The following is a 16,046-nucleotide window of genomic DNA, read 5'->3' as shown; positions in this document are numbered from 1 at the left end:
CCACCTCTGGTGTAAATTGTGGGAGCCATAGCCTCGGAGAAGTGGATAAAAAGGCTTCAAGGAAGAATATTTGGATTTCTTCCTCAAGTATATATATATATATATATATATATATATATATATATATATATATATATATATATATATATATATATATATATAGTGATATTTAATCCATGGCTTTAAAAACCTTTACTTAGAGCAAAGCGTTGTCCAGATGGCCTACCTCGGTGGTGGGCGGGGCTGAGCAGGGCGGGGCGGGGCGGGGCGGGGCGGGGCAAAGGTGGAAAGGTGCAGAACTGGAAAATTTACAGCGAACCTTCACAGCTCGTATAAACTCAGTCAAGCACCTATATTACTGGGAGCGCTCGACGTTCCTCCAACTGTACTCCTCTGAATGTAGGTGAGAAATCTGTATGATATTCTACACCTGGAAGATTCTGGAGGGACTGGTCCTAAATCTGTACACTGAAATAACTACAAATTAACTGAAAAGGCATGGTAGACGATGCAAGATACCTCCGGTGGAAGCAGGAGAGCAATGATCACAGTGAGAGAGAACTCAATAAATGTAAAAGGACCTCGACTCTTTAATTCCTCCACTTCATGCATAAGGGGGAATTACCAAGAGACCCCTGACTGTCTTCAAAAGGGAACTGGACAAATACCTCAAATCAGCCCCTGATCAGCCGGGCTGTGGAGCATAAGTCGGACTGCTGGCGGCGTTATCAAAAGCCTGATGGATAAGGCCACCAATCAGGAGGCCTGGTCTTCGGACCAGGCCGCGGGGTTGAGCGACTTCCGAAAACAACTACAGGAATCCTGAAGGTTGATGCACTTAATAACATTGGTGGGCGCCGCGCTTCAGTCCATGGATTAGACCGGTTTCCACGGCGTCCTCCCTGGGGACCTTCCAGACCATGCCTTCCTGAGAAAACTCTAAGGTTATAGACCTCCCTGTCCCCAGAGAAAGCAGATCTCATTGGGTACACCTATGAGGTTTGCGTCTCTCTAGGCAAAACTCTATGGGGACTTCCCGACAGCTTACGCCCTTCCAAAGAAACCTAACAGATAATACCATTTGTTCGATTTTTTTTGAGCAAATAGAAAAGTGTATATATATATATATATATATATATATATATATATATATATATATATATATATATATATATATATATATATATATATATATATATATATATATATATATGCAAAACAACCACTCTGAAAGAATAGAGAAATTCCAAGCGCTTTCGTGACTACTCACATTATCAAGGAACTATTCTTTCAGAGTGGTTGTTTTGCATATTCTGAAATCACCTGTTTACTGTGATCTTATTGCATATATATATATATATATATATATATATATATATATATATATATATATATATATATATATATATATAACTTGTTTAATGTAGGTATATACATATATACATACATACATATATTTAACAAGTTACCAAAAATAAAAACCAATTGGACAGAAAAATTTGAGACAGGCATCTGCTGAAGAGGATCTTTGTCCACAGAATGCATATATCTCTCTACTTGTGTTCAGTTTTTTCGTCAAGTGGCTTCTGGCTGCATTATTGACTTATTAAATAGTTGCAAGAAGAAGCTCTAATATCATCAAGGCCCAAAAAAGCGAGACAACTCCCAGAATTCCTAACTAAAAACCTCAGGTCAAGCTAAAGTTGCGTGGAAAAATAATATTGTAAATGTCAGGCATAAAGGTCATCTGTGAATGGTACAGTAGACTGAACTTCCCTTCACCTTCATCATTTTGTTATGTCTGTCTGTATCAATATATATATATATATATATATATATATATATATATATATATATATATATATATATATATATATATATATATATATATATATATATATATATATATATATATATATATATATATATATATATATATATATATATATATATATATATATATATATATATATATATATATATATATATATATATATATATATATATATATATATATATGTCGTGCCGAATATGTAAAACTGGTCAATTAGCAAGAACTCACTTAAAATTAAGTCCTTTCTGAAATTTTCTCTTATACGTTTTTCATTAATGTTAATGTGAAAATTTTTAATTTTGCACCAAAAGAATCTTAGAAAACTTACCTAACCTTATTATAAAGAGAACAATTTATTTTAGCCTAACCCAACTAAATATATTTTACATTTGTTTACCCTAATTTAATACTTAACAAACAGTATGATTTTGGCGAAATTATTGCATACACAAATTTTCGCTTGTCCTATTTGACAAGATTAGCGTTGCTATTTAAGCCAAGATCGCAAGTTCTGCCTATTCGGCACGATATATATATATATATATATATATATATATATATATATATATGTATATATATATATATATATATATATATATATATATATATATGCGCAATAAGATCACAGTAAACAGGTGATTTTAAAATATTCAAAACAGCCACTGTGAAAGAGTAGTGAAATTCCAAACGCTTTCGTGACTACTCACATTGTCAAGGAACTATCACATTGTCTAGTTCCTTGACAATATGAGTAGTCACGAAAGCGCTTGGAATTTCACTACTCTTTCACAGTGGTATATATATATATATATATATATATATATATATATATATATATATATATATATATATATATCGTGCCGAATAGGCAGAACTTGCGATCTTGGCTTAAATAGCAACGCTCATCTTGTCATATAGGACAAGGGAAAATTTGTGTATGCAATAATTTCTCCAAGATCAATCTGAACCTAACGAGAAAAATATATTTCAGTGTGTTTGTTTACTATTAAATTACTGTAAACAAATCTAAAATATATTTAGTTGGGTTATGCTAAAATAAATTGTTCTTGTTATAATAAGGTTAGGTAAGTTTTCTAAGATTCTTCTGGTATAAAATTGAAATTTTTTACATTAATATTAATGAAAAAATATATCTTTAAACGTATAAGAGAAAATTTTAGAAAGGACTTAATTTTAAATGAGTTCTTGCTAATTGACCAGCTTTACATATTCGGCACAACATATATATATATATATATATATATATATATATATATATATATATATATATATATATATATATATATATATATATATATATATATATATATATATATTTGTCCTGCCGTATAGGCAGAACTTGCGATCGTGGCTTAAATAGCAACGTTCATCTTGCCATATAGGACAAGTGAAAATTTGTGTATGTAATAATTTCGCCAAAATCATTCTGAACCTAACGAAAAAATATATTTCACTGTGTTTGTTTAGTATTAAATTATTGTAAAGAAAACTAAAATATATTTAGTTGGGTTAGGCTAAAATAAATTGCTCTTGTTAATATAAGGGTAGGTAAGTTTTCTAAGATTCTTTTGGTGCATAATTAAAATTTTTTACATTAACGTTAATGAAAAAATATATCTTTGAATGTATAAGAGAAAATTTTAGAACGGACTTAATTTTAAATGAGATCTTGCTAATTGACCAGCTTTACATATTCGGCACGTCATATATATATATATATATATATATATATATATATATATATATATATATATATATATATATATATATATATATATATATATATATAATGTGTGTATATGAAGGATAACTATTGTGGAAAGATTCCTATATATTTCGATATTTCGTTCTTGTATTAAGGACATTCTAATATCTGGTGAAATAATGTGAGAAATTAAAAGATTATATACCACGTAAAACGTCTTTTGTGCGCTAAAATCTAGTGACTTCACTTCTAATGAAATTTTGTGTCAAGATTCCATTTACCCTGAAAGATGTTGAAGTTAGGACAACTCTGATGAAAGATGTCCTAATTCCCTTTTGTAATTCAACCTATTGTTTGTGTACGAATGGTATATAATACCATCACGGTTATAATACGCATATAATACGCATCACGGTTGCGTATTCTCAGTTTATGCTGTGCCCGATAATGCTGAAATGCTGGAAGAAGGCCGAGCTTCCTAGGTCGTTTGATCTTCATGATTCTGGTCCCGAATTTCCTTAATTTATTCATGTATGAAACTCCTTATACCTGTTTTTTTTCTCTCGTTGTTTGGTGTTTGCACAGTGGAAAGATTGTTATCAATATTTATAAGAAAACACTACACTGTTTTCGTCAAAACTTATCTTCTTCATGTTCTGGTTTATCCTCTCACTCTCAAGAAGTATTAATGATGTCTCTTCCTTCTGGTTATTGTTCACATTTTTATTTAAATGGGTGAAGTGACTTCCTCGTAGAATCTCTTAAGAACTAGGAAGGATAACCTAGTTTCAGGAACTGATGATAGATGTAATTATTACTACCATGATATAAGTATATTAGTGAGCAGGTACGTATTTACAAAGGTAACAGATACATTTCAGTCACTGTAGCCTCAGGTGAGTAACACTGTCACGGTCACTAAGGCCAAAACCGCATAACACAGTCACTGGGGCCACACTTGCGCAGTCACGGTCAGTGAGCAGCGTGACACCTATAAATAATATGGTAGTATCACGTCGCGTCACGGTGACTAAGGGAGCAAGCACAGACACGGACCACCCCACACCGTATAAGTAGTTTCCTCAACGTCACCTGACACGATATTTGTGTGTGAGTACTCAACTAGTTGTACTCACCTAGATGTGGCTTCAGGGGTCGAGTCACAGCTCCTGGCCCCGACTCTTCCCTGGTCGCTACTAGGTCACTCTTCCTCCTCCATGAGCTTTATTATACCTCTTCTAAAAGCTATGTATGGATCCTGCCTCCACTACATCACTTCCCAGACTATCCCACTGCCTGACAACTCTGTGACTGAAGAAGCACTTCCTAACATCTCTGTGATTCATCTGAGTTTTCAGCTTCCAGTTGTGACCCCTTGTTGCTCTCTGTCCACCTTGTCAATTTCTCTCAGTATTTTATATGTTGTTATCATATCCCCCTATATCTCCTGTCCTCCAGTGTCGTCAGGTCGATTTCCCTTAATCTCTCCTCGTAGGACATGCCCCTTAGCTCCAGGACTAGTCTTGTTGCAAACCTTTGCACTTTCTCTAATTTCCTTTATGTGCTTGGTTAGGTGTGGGCTACAAACTGGTGCTGCATACTCCAATATAGGCTTGACGTACACGATGTACAGGGACCTGAATGATTCCTTATTAAGATGGCGGAATGCTATTCTTAGATTTGCTAGGCGCCCATAATGCCACAGCAGTTATTTGGTTTATGTGCGCCTCAGGAGATGTGTCCGGTGTTATACCCACCCCAAGATCCTTTTCCTTGACTGAGGTTTGTAGTCTCTGGCCCCCCTAGACTGTACTCCGTCTGCTGTCTTCTTTGCTCTTCCCCAATCTTCATGACTTTGCACTTGGTGGGGGTTGAACTCCAGGAGCCAGTTTCTGGACTAGGCTTGCAGCCTGTTTAGATGTCTTTGTAGTTCTGCCTGGTCCTCGTCCGATTGAATTCTTCTCATAAACTTCACATCTGCAAAGAGAGACACTTCCGTCATGTCGTTCACATTTATCAGAAACAGCACCGGTCTTAGGACTGACCCTGTGGAACCCCGCTCGTCACAGGCGCCCACTCTGACGCCTCGCCACGTGCCATGACTCGCTGTTGTCTTCTCGACAGGTATTCCCTGATCCGTTGCAGTGCCTTCCCTCTTATCGCTGCCTGGTCCTTCAGTTTTTGCACTAATCTCTTGTGTGGAACTGTGTCAAACGCCTTCTTACAGTCCAAGAAAACGCAATCTACCTAGCCCTCTCTCGCCTTACTGCTGTCACCCTGTCATAAAACTCCAGTAGGTTTGTGACACAGGATTTCCCGTCGCTGAAACCGTGCTGGCTGTCGTTGATAAGTACTCCACCACTCTTCTGATAATCTTCTCCATAACTTTGCATACTATACATATCAGTGACACTGGTCTGTAGTTAAATGCTTCGTGTCTGTCTCCTTTTTATAAAAATTCTGACTACATTTGCTGTCTTCCATACCTGAGGTAGTCGCGCGCGCGCGCGCGCGAGTGTGTGAGTGTGTGTGTTTGTTTGGGGGGGGATGGAAGGAATAGGTAAACTTCACAAGTCTCTGGTCGTGTAGTGTCTGCAGCCAACTGAAGTGTTATTTAATATTCATTTAGTAAATTTTAATTTGTAATGCAACACAATTACATTTATATCTGTAAAATGCGTAACTTTAAAATTTGTCGTCAATATATAAATCAGGTACTCCTTCTCTAATTAGCAGTTAATTTTTTTTAATTATTATTAATATTATTATTATTATTATCATTATTATTATTATTATTATTATTATTATTATTATTATTATTATTATTATCACAAAACGGTAAGTGCCAAGCCCAAACGGGTGACACAGGTATTAATTAATCGCTTGAGTTAGTAAGTCTGCTCGACACCATTTATGAATTCGCAATGAACCAAGATGGAACCCCGGATACCCCAGCCACTCTACCTAGATGACTACAAATAATAAAGTCACTAGTAGCCTCAACCTATGTCAGGTCAGCAGGTGCTCTTAGTTTGGAAGTTCTTTAACGCAGTTTGATTTGTCATTCTAATGACTGTAAATCCGTACTTAAAAGTGAAGTAATTCATGCAAAAACCTTGGACAGGTGCGATCATGGTGTAATAGCACAAATAAGTGATCAGGGAATAACAGGAAAAGTGGGCAGATGAATCTATAGCTTTCTAACAAACAGAACACAAAGAGTAATAGTAAACAGAGTAAAGTAAGGAGCGGCTAATATCCTTTATGCGATACATTCCTGTGAATAAAGGTTTGCATCGTGCTTTGGCGATACCAACTGGATATAGAAAAAGCAACATATGTACAGTTACGACATTTATTAAATTAAAGGTTTCGCCAAGAGTGGTTTCATCGTTACTTATATAGCCACTTTGGGCGAAACTTACGTATCTTCTTCCACAGCCTTCGAAGACAAACGTTTCGCTCTGTGAAGAGTTTTGTCAAGTCATGATAACGACATAGCTCTGACCAGAGCGAGATATTGTCCCGGTAAAAGGATGTTCTATTATTTATTAAATATCGTCGACAGTACGTCATCTGGATCCGGAATGTATCTGAAATACAAGAGGAGAAATAGGTAGGTTCCATCTATCTGGCGTGTTACCCGAGTTACCAGAGCACAGATACCGTGGTCTCACCTAGCAGTTATAACCATGCGCTCCACCTCTATCATTTTTTCAGCCTTTATGGAAAGAAGTGCACCAGCAGTGTACTGTTTGAATACTGTGTTGCTGACTGGTATGGAGAGAGTAACACAAGCTGAAAAACACTCCTTTATACCGGACAATTTTCTTTTTTTTTTTTTGCTCTACTTAGAACTTTATCAGTTGATGGACTGATGAAGCTTTACACAGAAAGAAACGATGCCTCAGTAAAAGTTTTGCAACTTGTGTCTTTGTGCGCGCAGTGTGCTGCTACCCAATTCTTTAAGATATTTACATTGTGGGAGCAAAATCTAGCTGTGTTTCCTAGTAATTTTCTATCACACTATAAGATAAGATTTGCTCGGATTTTTAACCCGGAAGGTTAGCCACCCAGGATAACTCTTGAAAATATGTTTCATAGGGGACCGTCTGTCTTATTTCCACTTGGGTCCTTCGATCTTGTCCCCCAGGATGTGTCCAGCACCTGTCGACTAACACCCATGTGCCTATTTACTTCTAGGTGAACGAGGACAGCAGGTGTAAGGAAACATGACCAACGTTTCCACTTGTGTCGGTGATCGAATCATGGACACTCAGTATGTGAAGCCAGAGGGTTGCCAACCAAGCCAAGGGTTCAATGCATTTAACAATGAAATCTATGAGGTTGAGCTGGGAGCATTTAGTAGGGCGATGACTATGCCTGTCAATATGTATTCAGCATCAATTAGAGCTTAAAAGGTTTCTGTCCTATAAATCATGAGTGATTATTTCTAAAAAGATTTTTGTTCCCAGAAAGACCTATCTCACATCAACCCTGGGTGCAGCGTACATAGAGGTATATATCACTCTTGACTGGTGGTAAACAGATGATACACTGCCTAAATGACGCTTTGAATAGTTGATAATCTTTAAGCTTAATTAACCTGTCAACCACCTGAGTAAGACCTGTAGATATATATATATATATATATATATATATATATATATATATATATATATATATATATATATATATATATATATATATATATATATATATATATATATATATATATATATATATATATATTTATATATATATATATATATATATATATATATATATATATATATATATGCGCAATATAACCACAGGGAGGGTTTAATGATACCTATCATTCAACTCTCCCTGTGGTTGCTTTGCATCTTGAGTCGCTCGTTTGCCATTATTGCGTATGTATATATATATATATATATATATATATATATATATATATATATATATATATATATATATATATATATATATATATATATGTCGTGCCGAATATGTAAAACTGGTCAGTTAGCAAGAACTCATTTAAAATTAAGTCCTTTCTGAAATTTTCTCTTATACATTTAAAGATATATTTTTTTCATTAATGATAATATAAAAGTTTAAAATTTTGCACCAAAAGAATCTTAGAAAACTTACCTAACCTTATTTTAACAAGAACAATTTATTTTAGCCTAACCCAACTAAATATATTTTAAATACGTTTACAATAATTTAATACTAAACAAACACAGTGAAATTTATTTTTTTCGTTAGGTTCAGAATGATTTTGGCGAAATTATTGCATACACAAATTTTCACTCGTATTATATGGCAAGATGAGCGTTGCTATTTAAGCCAAAATCGCAAGTTCTGCCTATTCGGCACGACATATATATATATATATATATATATATATATATATATATATATATATATATATATATATATATATATATATATATATATACGTATATATATATATATATATATATATATATATATATGTAATATAATCTTCGCATTGCCTTCATAAATATAGCTCCCAGATCAAGAACACGAATATTTTAAAATGGCTCAATTATTGCAGTTTGACAACTTTTGGTCACCGTGAATGGTTCCTTAATCATTGCAAGAGCCGTTACATTTTCTAAAACCACCAGTCATCAACAGGAAGTTGTACGCTTGCTGAGAAATCCACACTCTTTCCAAATACATCGAGTATTTTATCTCCTTGAGGCAGTTAAAGTTTTACCCTCTAATACATCTACAGTGTTGATTAATTTGTTTATTGCATTGGTGCCTTTTGATTTAGGATTCCATAGCAAATACGCAAATACACACACATACACAAGACAGCGCGTACGCAATACGGAACAGTGACGAGCGTTGTGCTTGTGTTGTAGATGGGTCGCTGACTCAAGGGAATGATGGGTGAACATCAGGAGGAAAGGGTATGGTTGGCCAGTGTATGGTTCGGTGGACTTCACGGTGTGTGATGGTCCAGTGTTAAATATCACCTGGGGCACTCTTAACATGCTCAAGGTTTAACATTAGAGACAGACCCTTCACTTGGAGCGCCAGAAACAGGGCGCCGTTGTGCCTAATAATATGGAGTATTGTTATATTCTGGAGAGCGATATTATATTCCCACACCTGTAACATCTTTCAGACCGGTAGCAACATATCCCACACCTGTAGCAGCATCACTTACACCTGACACAATACCTCCTACACCTGTAACATTATTATAATCAAAATGAAATGCTAAACCTACAAGGGTCATCCAGCGCTACACCTGTAACAAAACCGCCCCCTACATCCGTTACAACACCCTGCACACCGGTTACTATTCCCTAACACCCGTAACAACATCCCACCTGTAACCTCGTTCCCCTTTCGCGGGGTCTTAACCGAAACCGCTCTATAACACACGAGTGCAAATAAGAATACTTTCTGGACCATTAAATTACGTTAACAGAACTTTTTCTGGTGCGGAAATAGTGTAAAGTCACTTGAGCGGCAGCGAGGCATAACGCTGGCCAGGGTAGAAAGTTCTAACTCAGAGTTCCTGTGTGTTATGTGGACAGGCACAACATTTTAACACACAATTCTCTGTGTTAGGACTCCTTTCTATCTGCGATTCTCGTATCTTTTTATTACCTTATGTGTGGTTATCGTGTCCCCTCTATCCCTCTTTTTAAGGTTTTAGTGTGTTTATAGTCTTCGTAATCTGTGCCACTCTTCACTGCGTCGAGTTCATCTTTAAATGCATTATAGTATCTTGTCGTGGCCTTATACATGGTTTCCGTGTCATCTCTTTTCCTTCTAACAGCTAACCAGAAAATTATAGTATTTACAGCTTTATTTCCTAATTCATATCTCACTTCTCACTGTGTTCTTTTTCTGTTTTTTTTTTTTTTTGTTTTTTTTTTTGTTTTTTTTTCCTGCAATCTTTTTTGTCCTAGGGTGTGAACAGGTGTAGCATCAGTGACACGTCAACGAGCGGGGTTCTTATAATCTATGTTTTAGCATTTTTTTTACTCTAAATTTGGTTATCTTGTCTCTTATTCTTTCTGTTAAAGCTAACGAGAACATTTTTAATGTTTTCAGCCTCTCCTCGTAATTCAGAGTTGACGCTGCTCACTGTTAGGCTCCTGCCGAGAATGTTGACTCGCCCTGTCACAGGCAGGGTGTCCCGTAGCTCCATTGCTAGCACACTCAGCTCACATACTGAGGACCGCGGTTCGATCCCCGATACGGGTGGAAACATTAGGATGTGTTTCCTTAAGACACCTGTTGTCCTTGTTCACCACCTATTAGTATAACAAGTACCTGAGTGTTAGTCGACCAATGTGGGCCGCATCCTGGGCACAAAATTGGCCTAAATTCCCCGAAATGTTCTACATAACAAGGGGCTTTCTATATAATAGTGTGATGTCAGCGAGACCTGTATACATTGCACTTGTATAAATAAATTTGATTGTTAATGGTTTCTCGCTTACGTTTTGACCAATTGTTCCATTTTTAATCCTTTTCCTTCGCAGGTTGTAAAGGTACATACATCACCCTCCTCTCACCAGCATCAAAATAGCTTTAATTGGAGCAAAATTCCTTCCCCTGGGAAGGAAATAATAATTATAAAACCCCGTAAAGATTATCATTCAGACCTTTTGAATGAGGGGATAAGAGAGTTTGATCCAAGGAAGGGGACGGTAGCTGTAATTATTTTTGATCAAGAGCTCTTCAACAGCATCAAGGCACTCTTTCTTTAAGAGACCTTGAAAGTGGAGGTGAGTAGAATAAGGGAGATGTGAGAAGAGGAAGAAAGGTAAGCAGAGATGGGAGATGGTAAAGATTGTGCAAGTGGCTACAGAACGTTGAAAGTAATGGGGATACAGTTTTAGTAGCGGTGATTGTAGCAGACGATAGTGGTGGTGTTGGTAACGGATGTGTTAATGATGTTCGTGGTAATGATGATGAAGATAGTGATGGTAATGATGATGGGTTACGGTGGCTGTATGGATGTTGATAGTGGGTGGTGATGGTGAGGTTGTGATGATGTTAGTATTGATAGTGGTGGTTGTGACTGTGAGGCTGATGAGGATTGTGGTAGTTTATACATGGTGGATGTTGTGGTGATGCAACTGATGGTGATAATTTTGTTACGTGGAAGTAGAGGGAGCATCGAAATGGTGGTGGTGATGGTGACGGTTGTGGTAACGGTGGTGGTGACGGTGGTAATGATGTGATGGTGATGGGGGTGGTAACGGTGGATGACGGTGATGACGCTGGTGAATGTTGGTGATGCCGGCAGTGATGATGGTAATAACGGTGGTGGTGATGATGGTGCTGGTGACGATGGTGATAACGGTGGTGATGACTGTGGTGGTGACAGTGGTGCTGGTGACGATGGTGATAACGGTGGTGATGACTGTGGTGGTGACGGTTGTGATGACGGTGGTGGTGGCGGTGATCATGGTGGCAGTGGCGATGACGGTGGTGGTGACGGTGGTGATGACGGTGGTGGTGACGGTGGTGGAAGGTAGTGATGAAGTTGGTGGTGATAACGGTAGTGGTGGTGATGGTGGTGGTGACAGTGATGCAGGTGGTGGTGATGACGGTACTGGTGACGGTGGTGGTGACGGTGGTGGTGATGGTGATGAAGGTGGTGGTGATTGTGGTGGTGACGGTGGCGATGACGGTGGTAGTGATGGTGATGACGGTACTGGTGATAGGAGTGATGATGGTGCTGGTGACCGTGGTGTTGACGGGGGTGATAGCAGTGGTAGTGATGGTGGTGATGACAGTGGTGATAACAGTGGTAGTGATGGGGGTGATGACAGTGGTGATAACAGTGGTAGTGATGGTGGTGATGACGGGGGCGATAACAATGGTAGTGATGGTGGTGATGACAGTGGTGATAACAGTGGTAGTGATGGTGGTGATGACAGTGGTGATAACAGTGGTAGTGATGGTGGCTGTTAGATAAGATGGAATAAGAGACCCGTTCGTGGTTGTGGTGAGAACTGTTTAGTTACCATTTGTCAAAGGCTCTTGTCAAATAGACACTTGGTCTGCTTAGTTACAGTTGTGTGTGTGTGTGTGTGTGTGTGTGTGTGTGTGTGTGTGTGTGTGTGTGTGTGTGTCTGACTATGCGCTTATGTGTGTATTCTCTTTATTAAGATTTCGGGGGTCGAATCACGACTTCTGGTTCCATCCCTCATTTATTCACGAACACTTGATTACTGGGGTAAGATATATTAGCCTGGAATTTTATGGGGCAAAACTGTTCTTAGCTGATATTGAATCCCTGAACTGTCTTGACTGATAATCCAGCGGGTGACACTCTGTCACCCTTGAAGAATTTTGGAAAATGAAAAATCTCTACCATGGAAGCTGTTGTTCATGCATGAAAACCATAAGAAATTTAGATACACATGAATATTGAATATTTTAATCAAATATTTGTAAGCAATATTGTTTTCAGGATACGAAGTCATGTTCTGATTTGTCATGCTAGTAGGATAATTCCTTATAAACTGGATATCCAAGATGTCTGCTATTCTTTATAAACATGATTTGATACTGCACTCGTGGTAGCGGTCAAAGATTGCGTGCACCTTGATGATTTCTTTAATTTTGCGGATGATGCTTTTCACTATATTCACGACTAGGTTTTTTTTTTTTACACTACCCTTACTTAGCCAGTGAACTGCCAAAAGAACGGTATATCCATCTTGGACAATTCATCAGGCTGTCCGGTTTCACGGGCTGACTACTCTGCTTTGATTTAACAAATGAAAGTAGTTCTAGTTTTTAGTTAAATATGGCCTTTATATTACAGTAATATTGCGGTTCGGTAGGGCCTGCTATGCCTTTCATTTGCCCTTTGGCTTAGGAAGACCATGCCTCCTTAGGGACTGATGGCATCTTTCAGGCCAGTTTGCCATTTACTCATGCATTTAATTTTTTAACTACAGTAACAGACTCATTTCTGTTTACCCCTTTTAGGGTTATACATCAAGAAACTATGTTCACAAGAGTAAAAGGGCGAGAAGCTTCAGCATTCACTGGATCAGTATTTTGTGATAGCTTTTCCCTCAGTTTCATCATAGTTAATCCATGATACCATCTCTTCCTCGTAGGTAATTGCATTATTACAAGATGCATCCTTTTGCCCTGAATGTCCTTCAGCAATCTTTGTAGGCTTAAAGCCCACTAATGAACAGCTTTCTCATTCAGTGTTATTCTAGTGAGATCACATGGACCCTGTACTTTCCCCATAAAGGACCTCTCAATAAAAATGTCTGAGCATATACCATAGCATAGTCCTTTCTTGTGACGCTGAATGGTCGTTTCCTTTATGCAGTGATCTGAGAGAAGTGAGGCTATAACCTATCAGAATGAATGCGACTCGCAGAGAAGAATTAGGGCTTCGTTTCGTGTTTTGCCCACTACAGTGGTGCTCATTCTCCTTCCCGTTCACCTCTAATGAGCATCATCATCAATGATACTGGCTTTATTAGGTTTTGTATCCAGTGATTTGTTGCCCTGCCTCCTTGGGATCTTTCTTTTAGTTCCTGCATAAGTTCATCCAATGTGGTGAAGTCAAGAACCTCATTACAACGCACAGTGCACTTATTTTTGGGGAAAATTATTCCCAATCAGCTTCTTTGACACTCCAGCAGAAGCAGTTTGTATTGCTTCTTCTGGTTCACTGCCAACGATTAGTACATCTACAGCACCAATAAAGCTCATGAGAGAATGAATTCCTCCAAGGAGAAGGATGAATGAAGTCCTCACCGATATGCACAGAGTAAGCCCACTGTAGACTGAAATCCACACGATACAGTTGTAAATCTGCTGTAAATGAAGCCACTGCTTGGCCTGCTCTCTTTGTCAGTGTCTTGCCTTTCATCATAGCTGCTTTAATTGTGACAGGGTCAGGTGGCGTCATGTCAGTCAAATTTGGGCATATTGATTTTATGCATGGCTTTATTCCCTGCGGGCAAACTTCCTGTCAAAACTACAATTCCTGGTGTAGACGGCTATGTCGCTGTGTGTTGATTTTTCCACAAGGATTCGTTGTTGTTCTAAAACTTACAAAGGAAGAACATCTTTTTATTCTGAAAAGTTTCTTGTCTTGGGGAATTTTATTACCTCAGTAGTATGAAACCAGAATACAAGGTGGTACAAACTCCTTAACATCTTCCTTCTTGAGTCTTTTAACCGTGCCGTTGTCTTGACTGTTATCAGTCTGAGAGGATGTTTGCCTCATTAATAAAGACAAAGAGTAGGTTGATTTTAGCCCAAGGGTGAAGACATATTTGCATCGAAATTGTCTATAATGACTTGCACTAACCCCATATTTAATGAGCGAATACCACTCTTATGATGGTACTCTCTTCAAAACGGAACGACAAAAAGATACACTTAATATCTTTTATATAATCTAATGCAAAGAATTTAAAATATAGGAATTCTAATTCTTTTTACTAAAAAGTGTCCAGATTTGAATAAAAACGTGTCATCCACTCCCTTTCATAATTATGGAATTAAACTGGTAGCCATTTTGCAGTCTCATATACTGACTCATCCAATCATGACTAGAGCAAATAATCCTTTTGACCTGAAAAACATAAAATGCGAAACTTATTTAATTAAAGTACTTAATTAAAAACTTAGCATTCAACTCGCCGAACGGAGAGTTCGAGCCCAGAGCAAGCCAGCAAGCACTCCTAAAATTATCAGGCCGGTGCGCTACCCAATGCACCATAACTGTTTAATGAGATTCGCCCACCTATGCATATTTCTATAGGCATATTTTAAACCGTTCGGTGAGTTGCTTACACTCATGTCATTGCGATTTCACGAGTCATTCATAAAGGCTTTGCGAGGTCTTGAGTTAAAGCACTCCACAAAAGCTTGCATTATGTGGTCACAGCGGGGCCCATGCTAACCTTCCTATAGTAAACAGAAATGCACCTAGTTAGGCGAATCTTTTATTATTATTATTATTATTATTATTGGAGCGCTAAACCCGTGGGGAGTATATTACGCCTGTGGATAAAGGAGGGGGGGGGGAGAATGGAAGGCATTCTGGCTCAATTCAGGGAACTGGAACACAGATCCAATTCCCTAGATCAAGAGCCCCTCACCAGCATCCAGAAACATCCCTTGTACAGTGGACAACGCCATGGCTGCTATTTTCAAGACTGGCTTGCCATCGGTTCAACAATCCGTTCGGTGATTTGTTTACAGTTGTGTCATTACGATTTCGGGAGCCTTTATGAATGCTCATATAATCAGTGACCACCTTGACAAACATTCTGGATTTTCAAATTCCTTAAGAGTGACAGAGTGACGCCAACTGGATTAAAATTTGTGACAGCATATCAAAAAAAAAAAACATGAAAACGTGCAGAGGTTTGCACCAAGACTAATCCCGAAGCTAAGAGGAATGAGCTTTGAGGAGAAACTACAGTAACTAAACATTGAAAGGTAGAA

Source organism: Cherax quadricarinatus, chromosome 12, assembly GCF_038502225.1.
Source record: "Cherax quadricarinatus isolate ZL_2023a chromosome 12, ASM3850222v1, whole genome shotgun sequence".
NCBI classification, from domain to species: domain Eukaryota; kingdom Metazoa; phylum Arthropoda; class Malacostraca; order Decapoda; family Parastacidae; genus Cherax; species Cherax quadricarinatus.
This window is presented reverse-complemented; position numbering follows the sequence as displayed.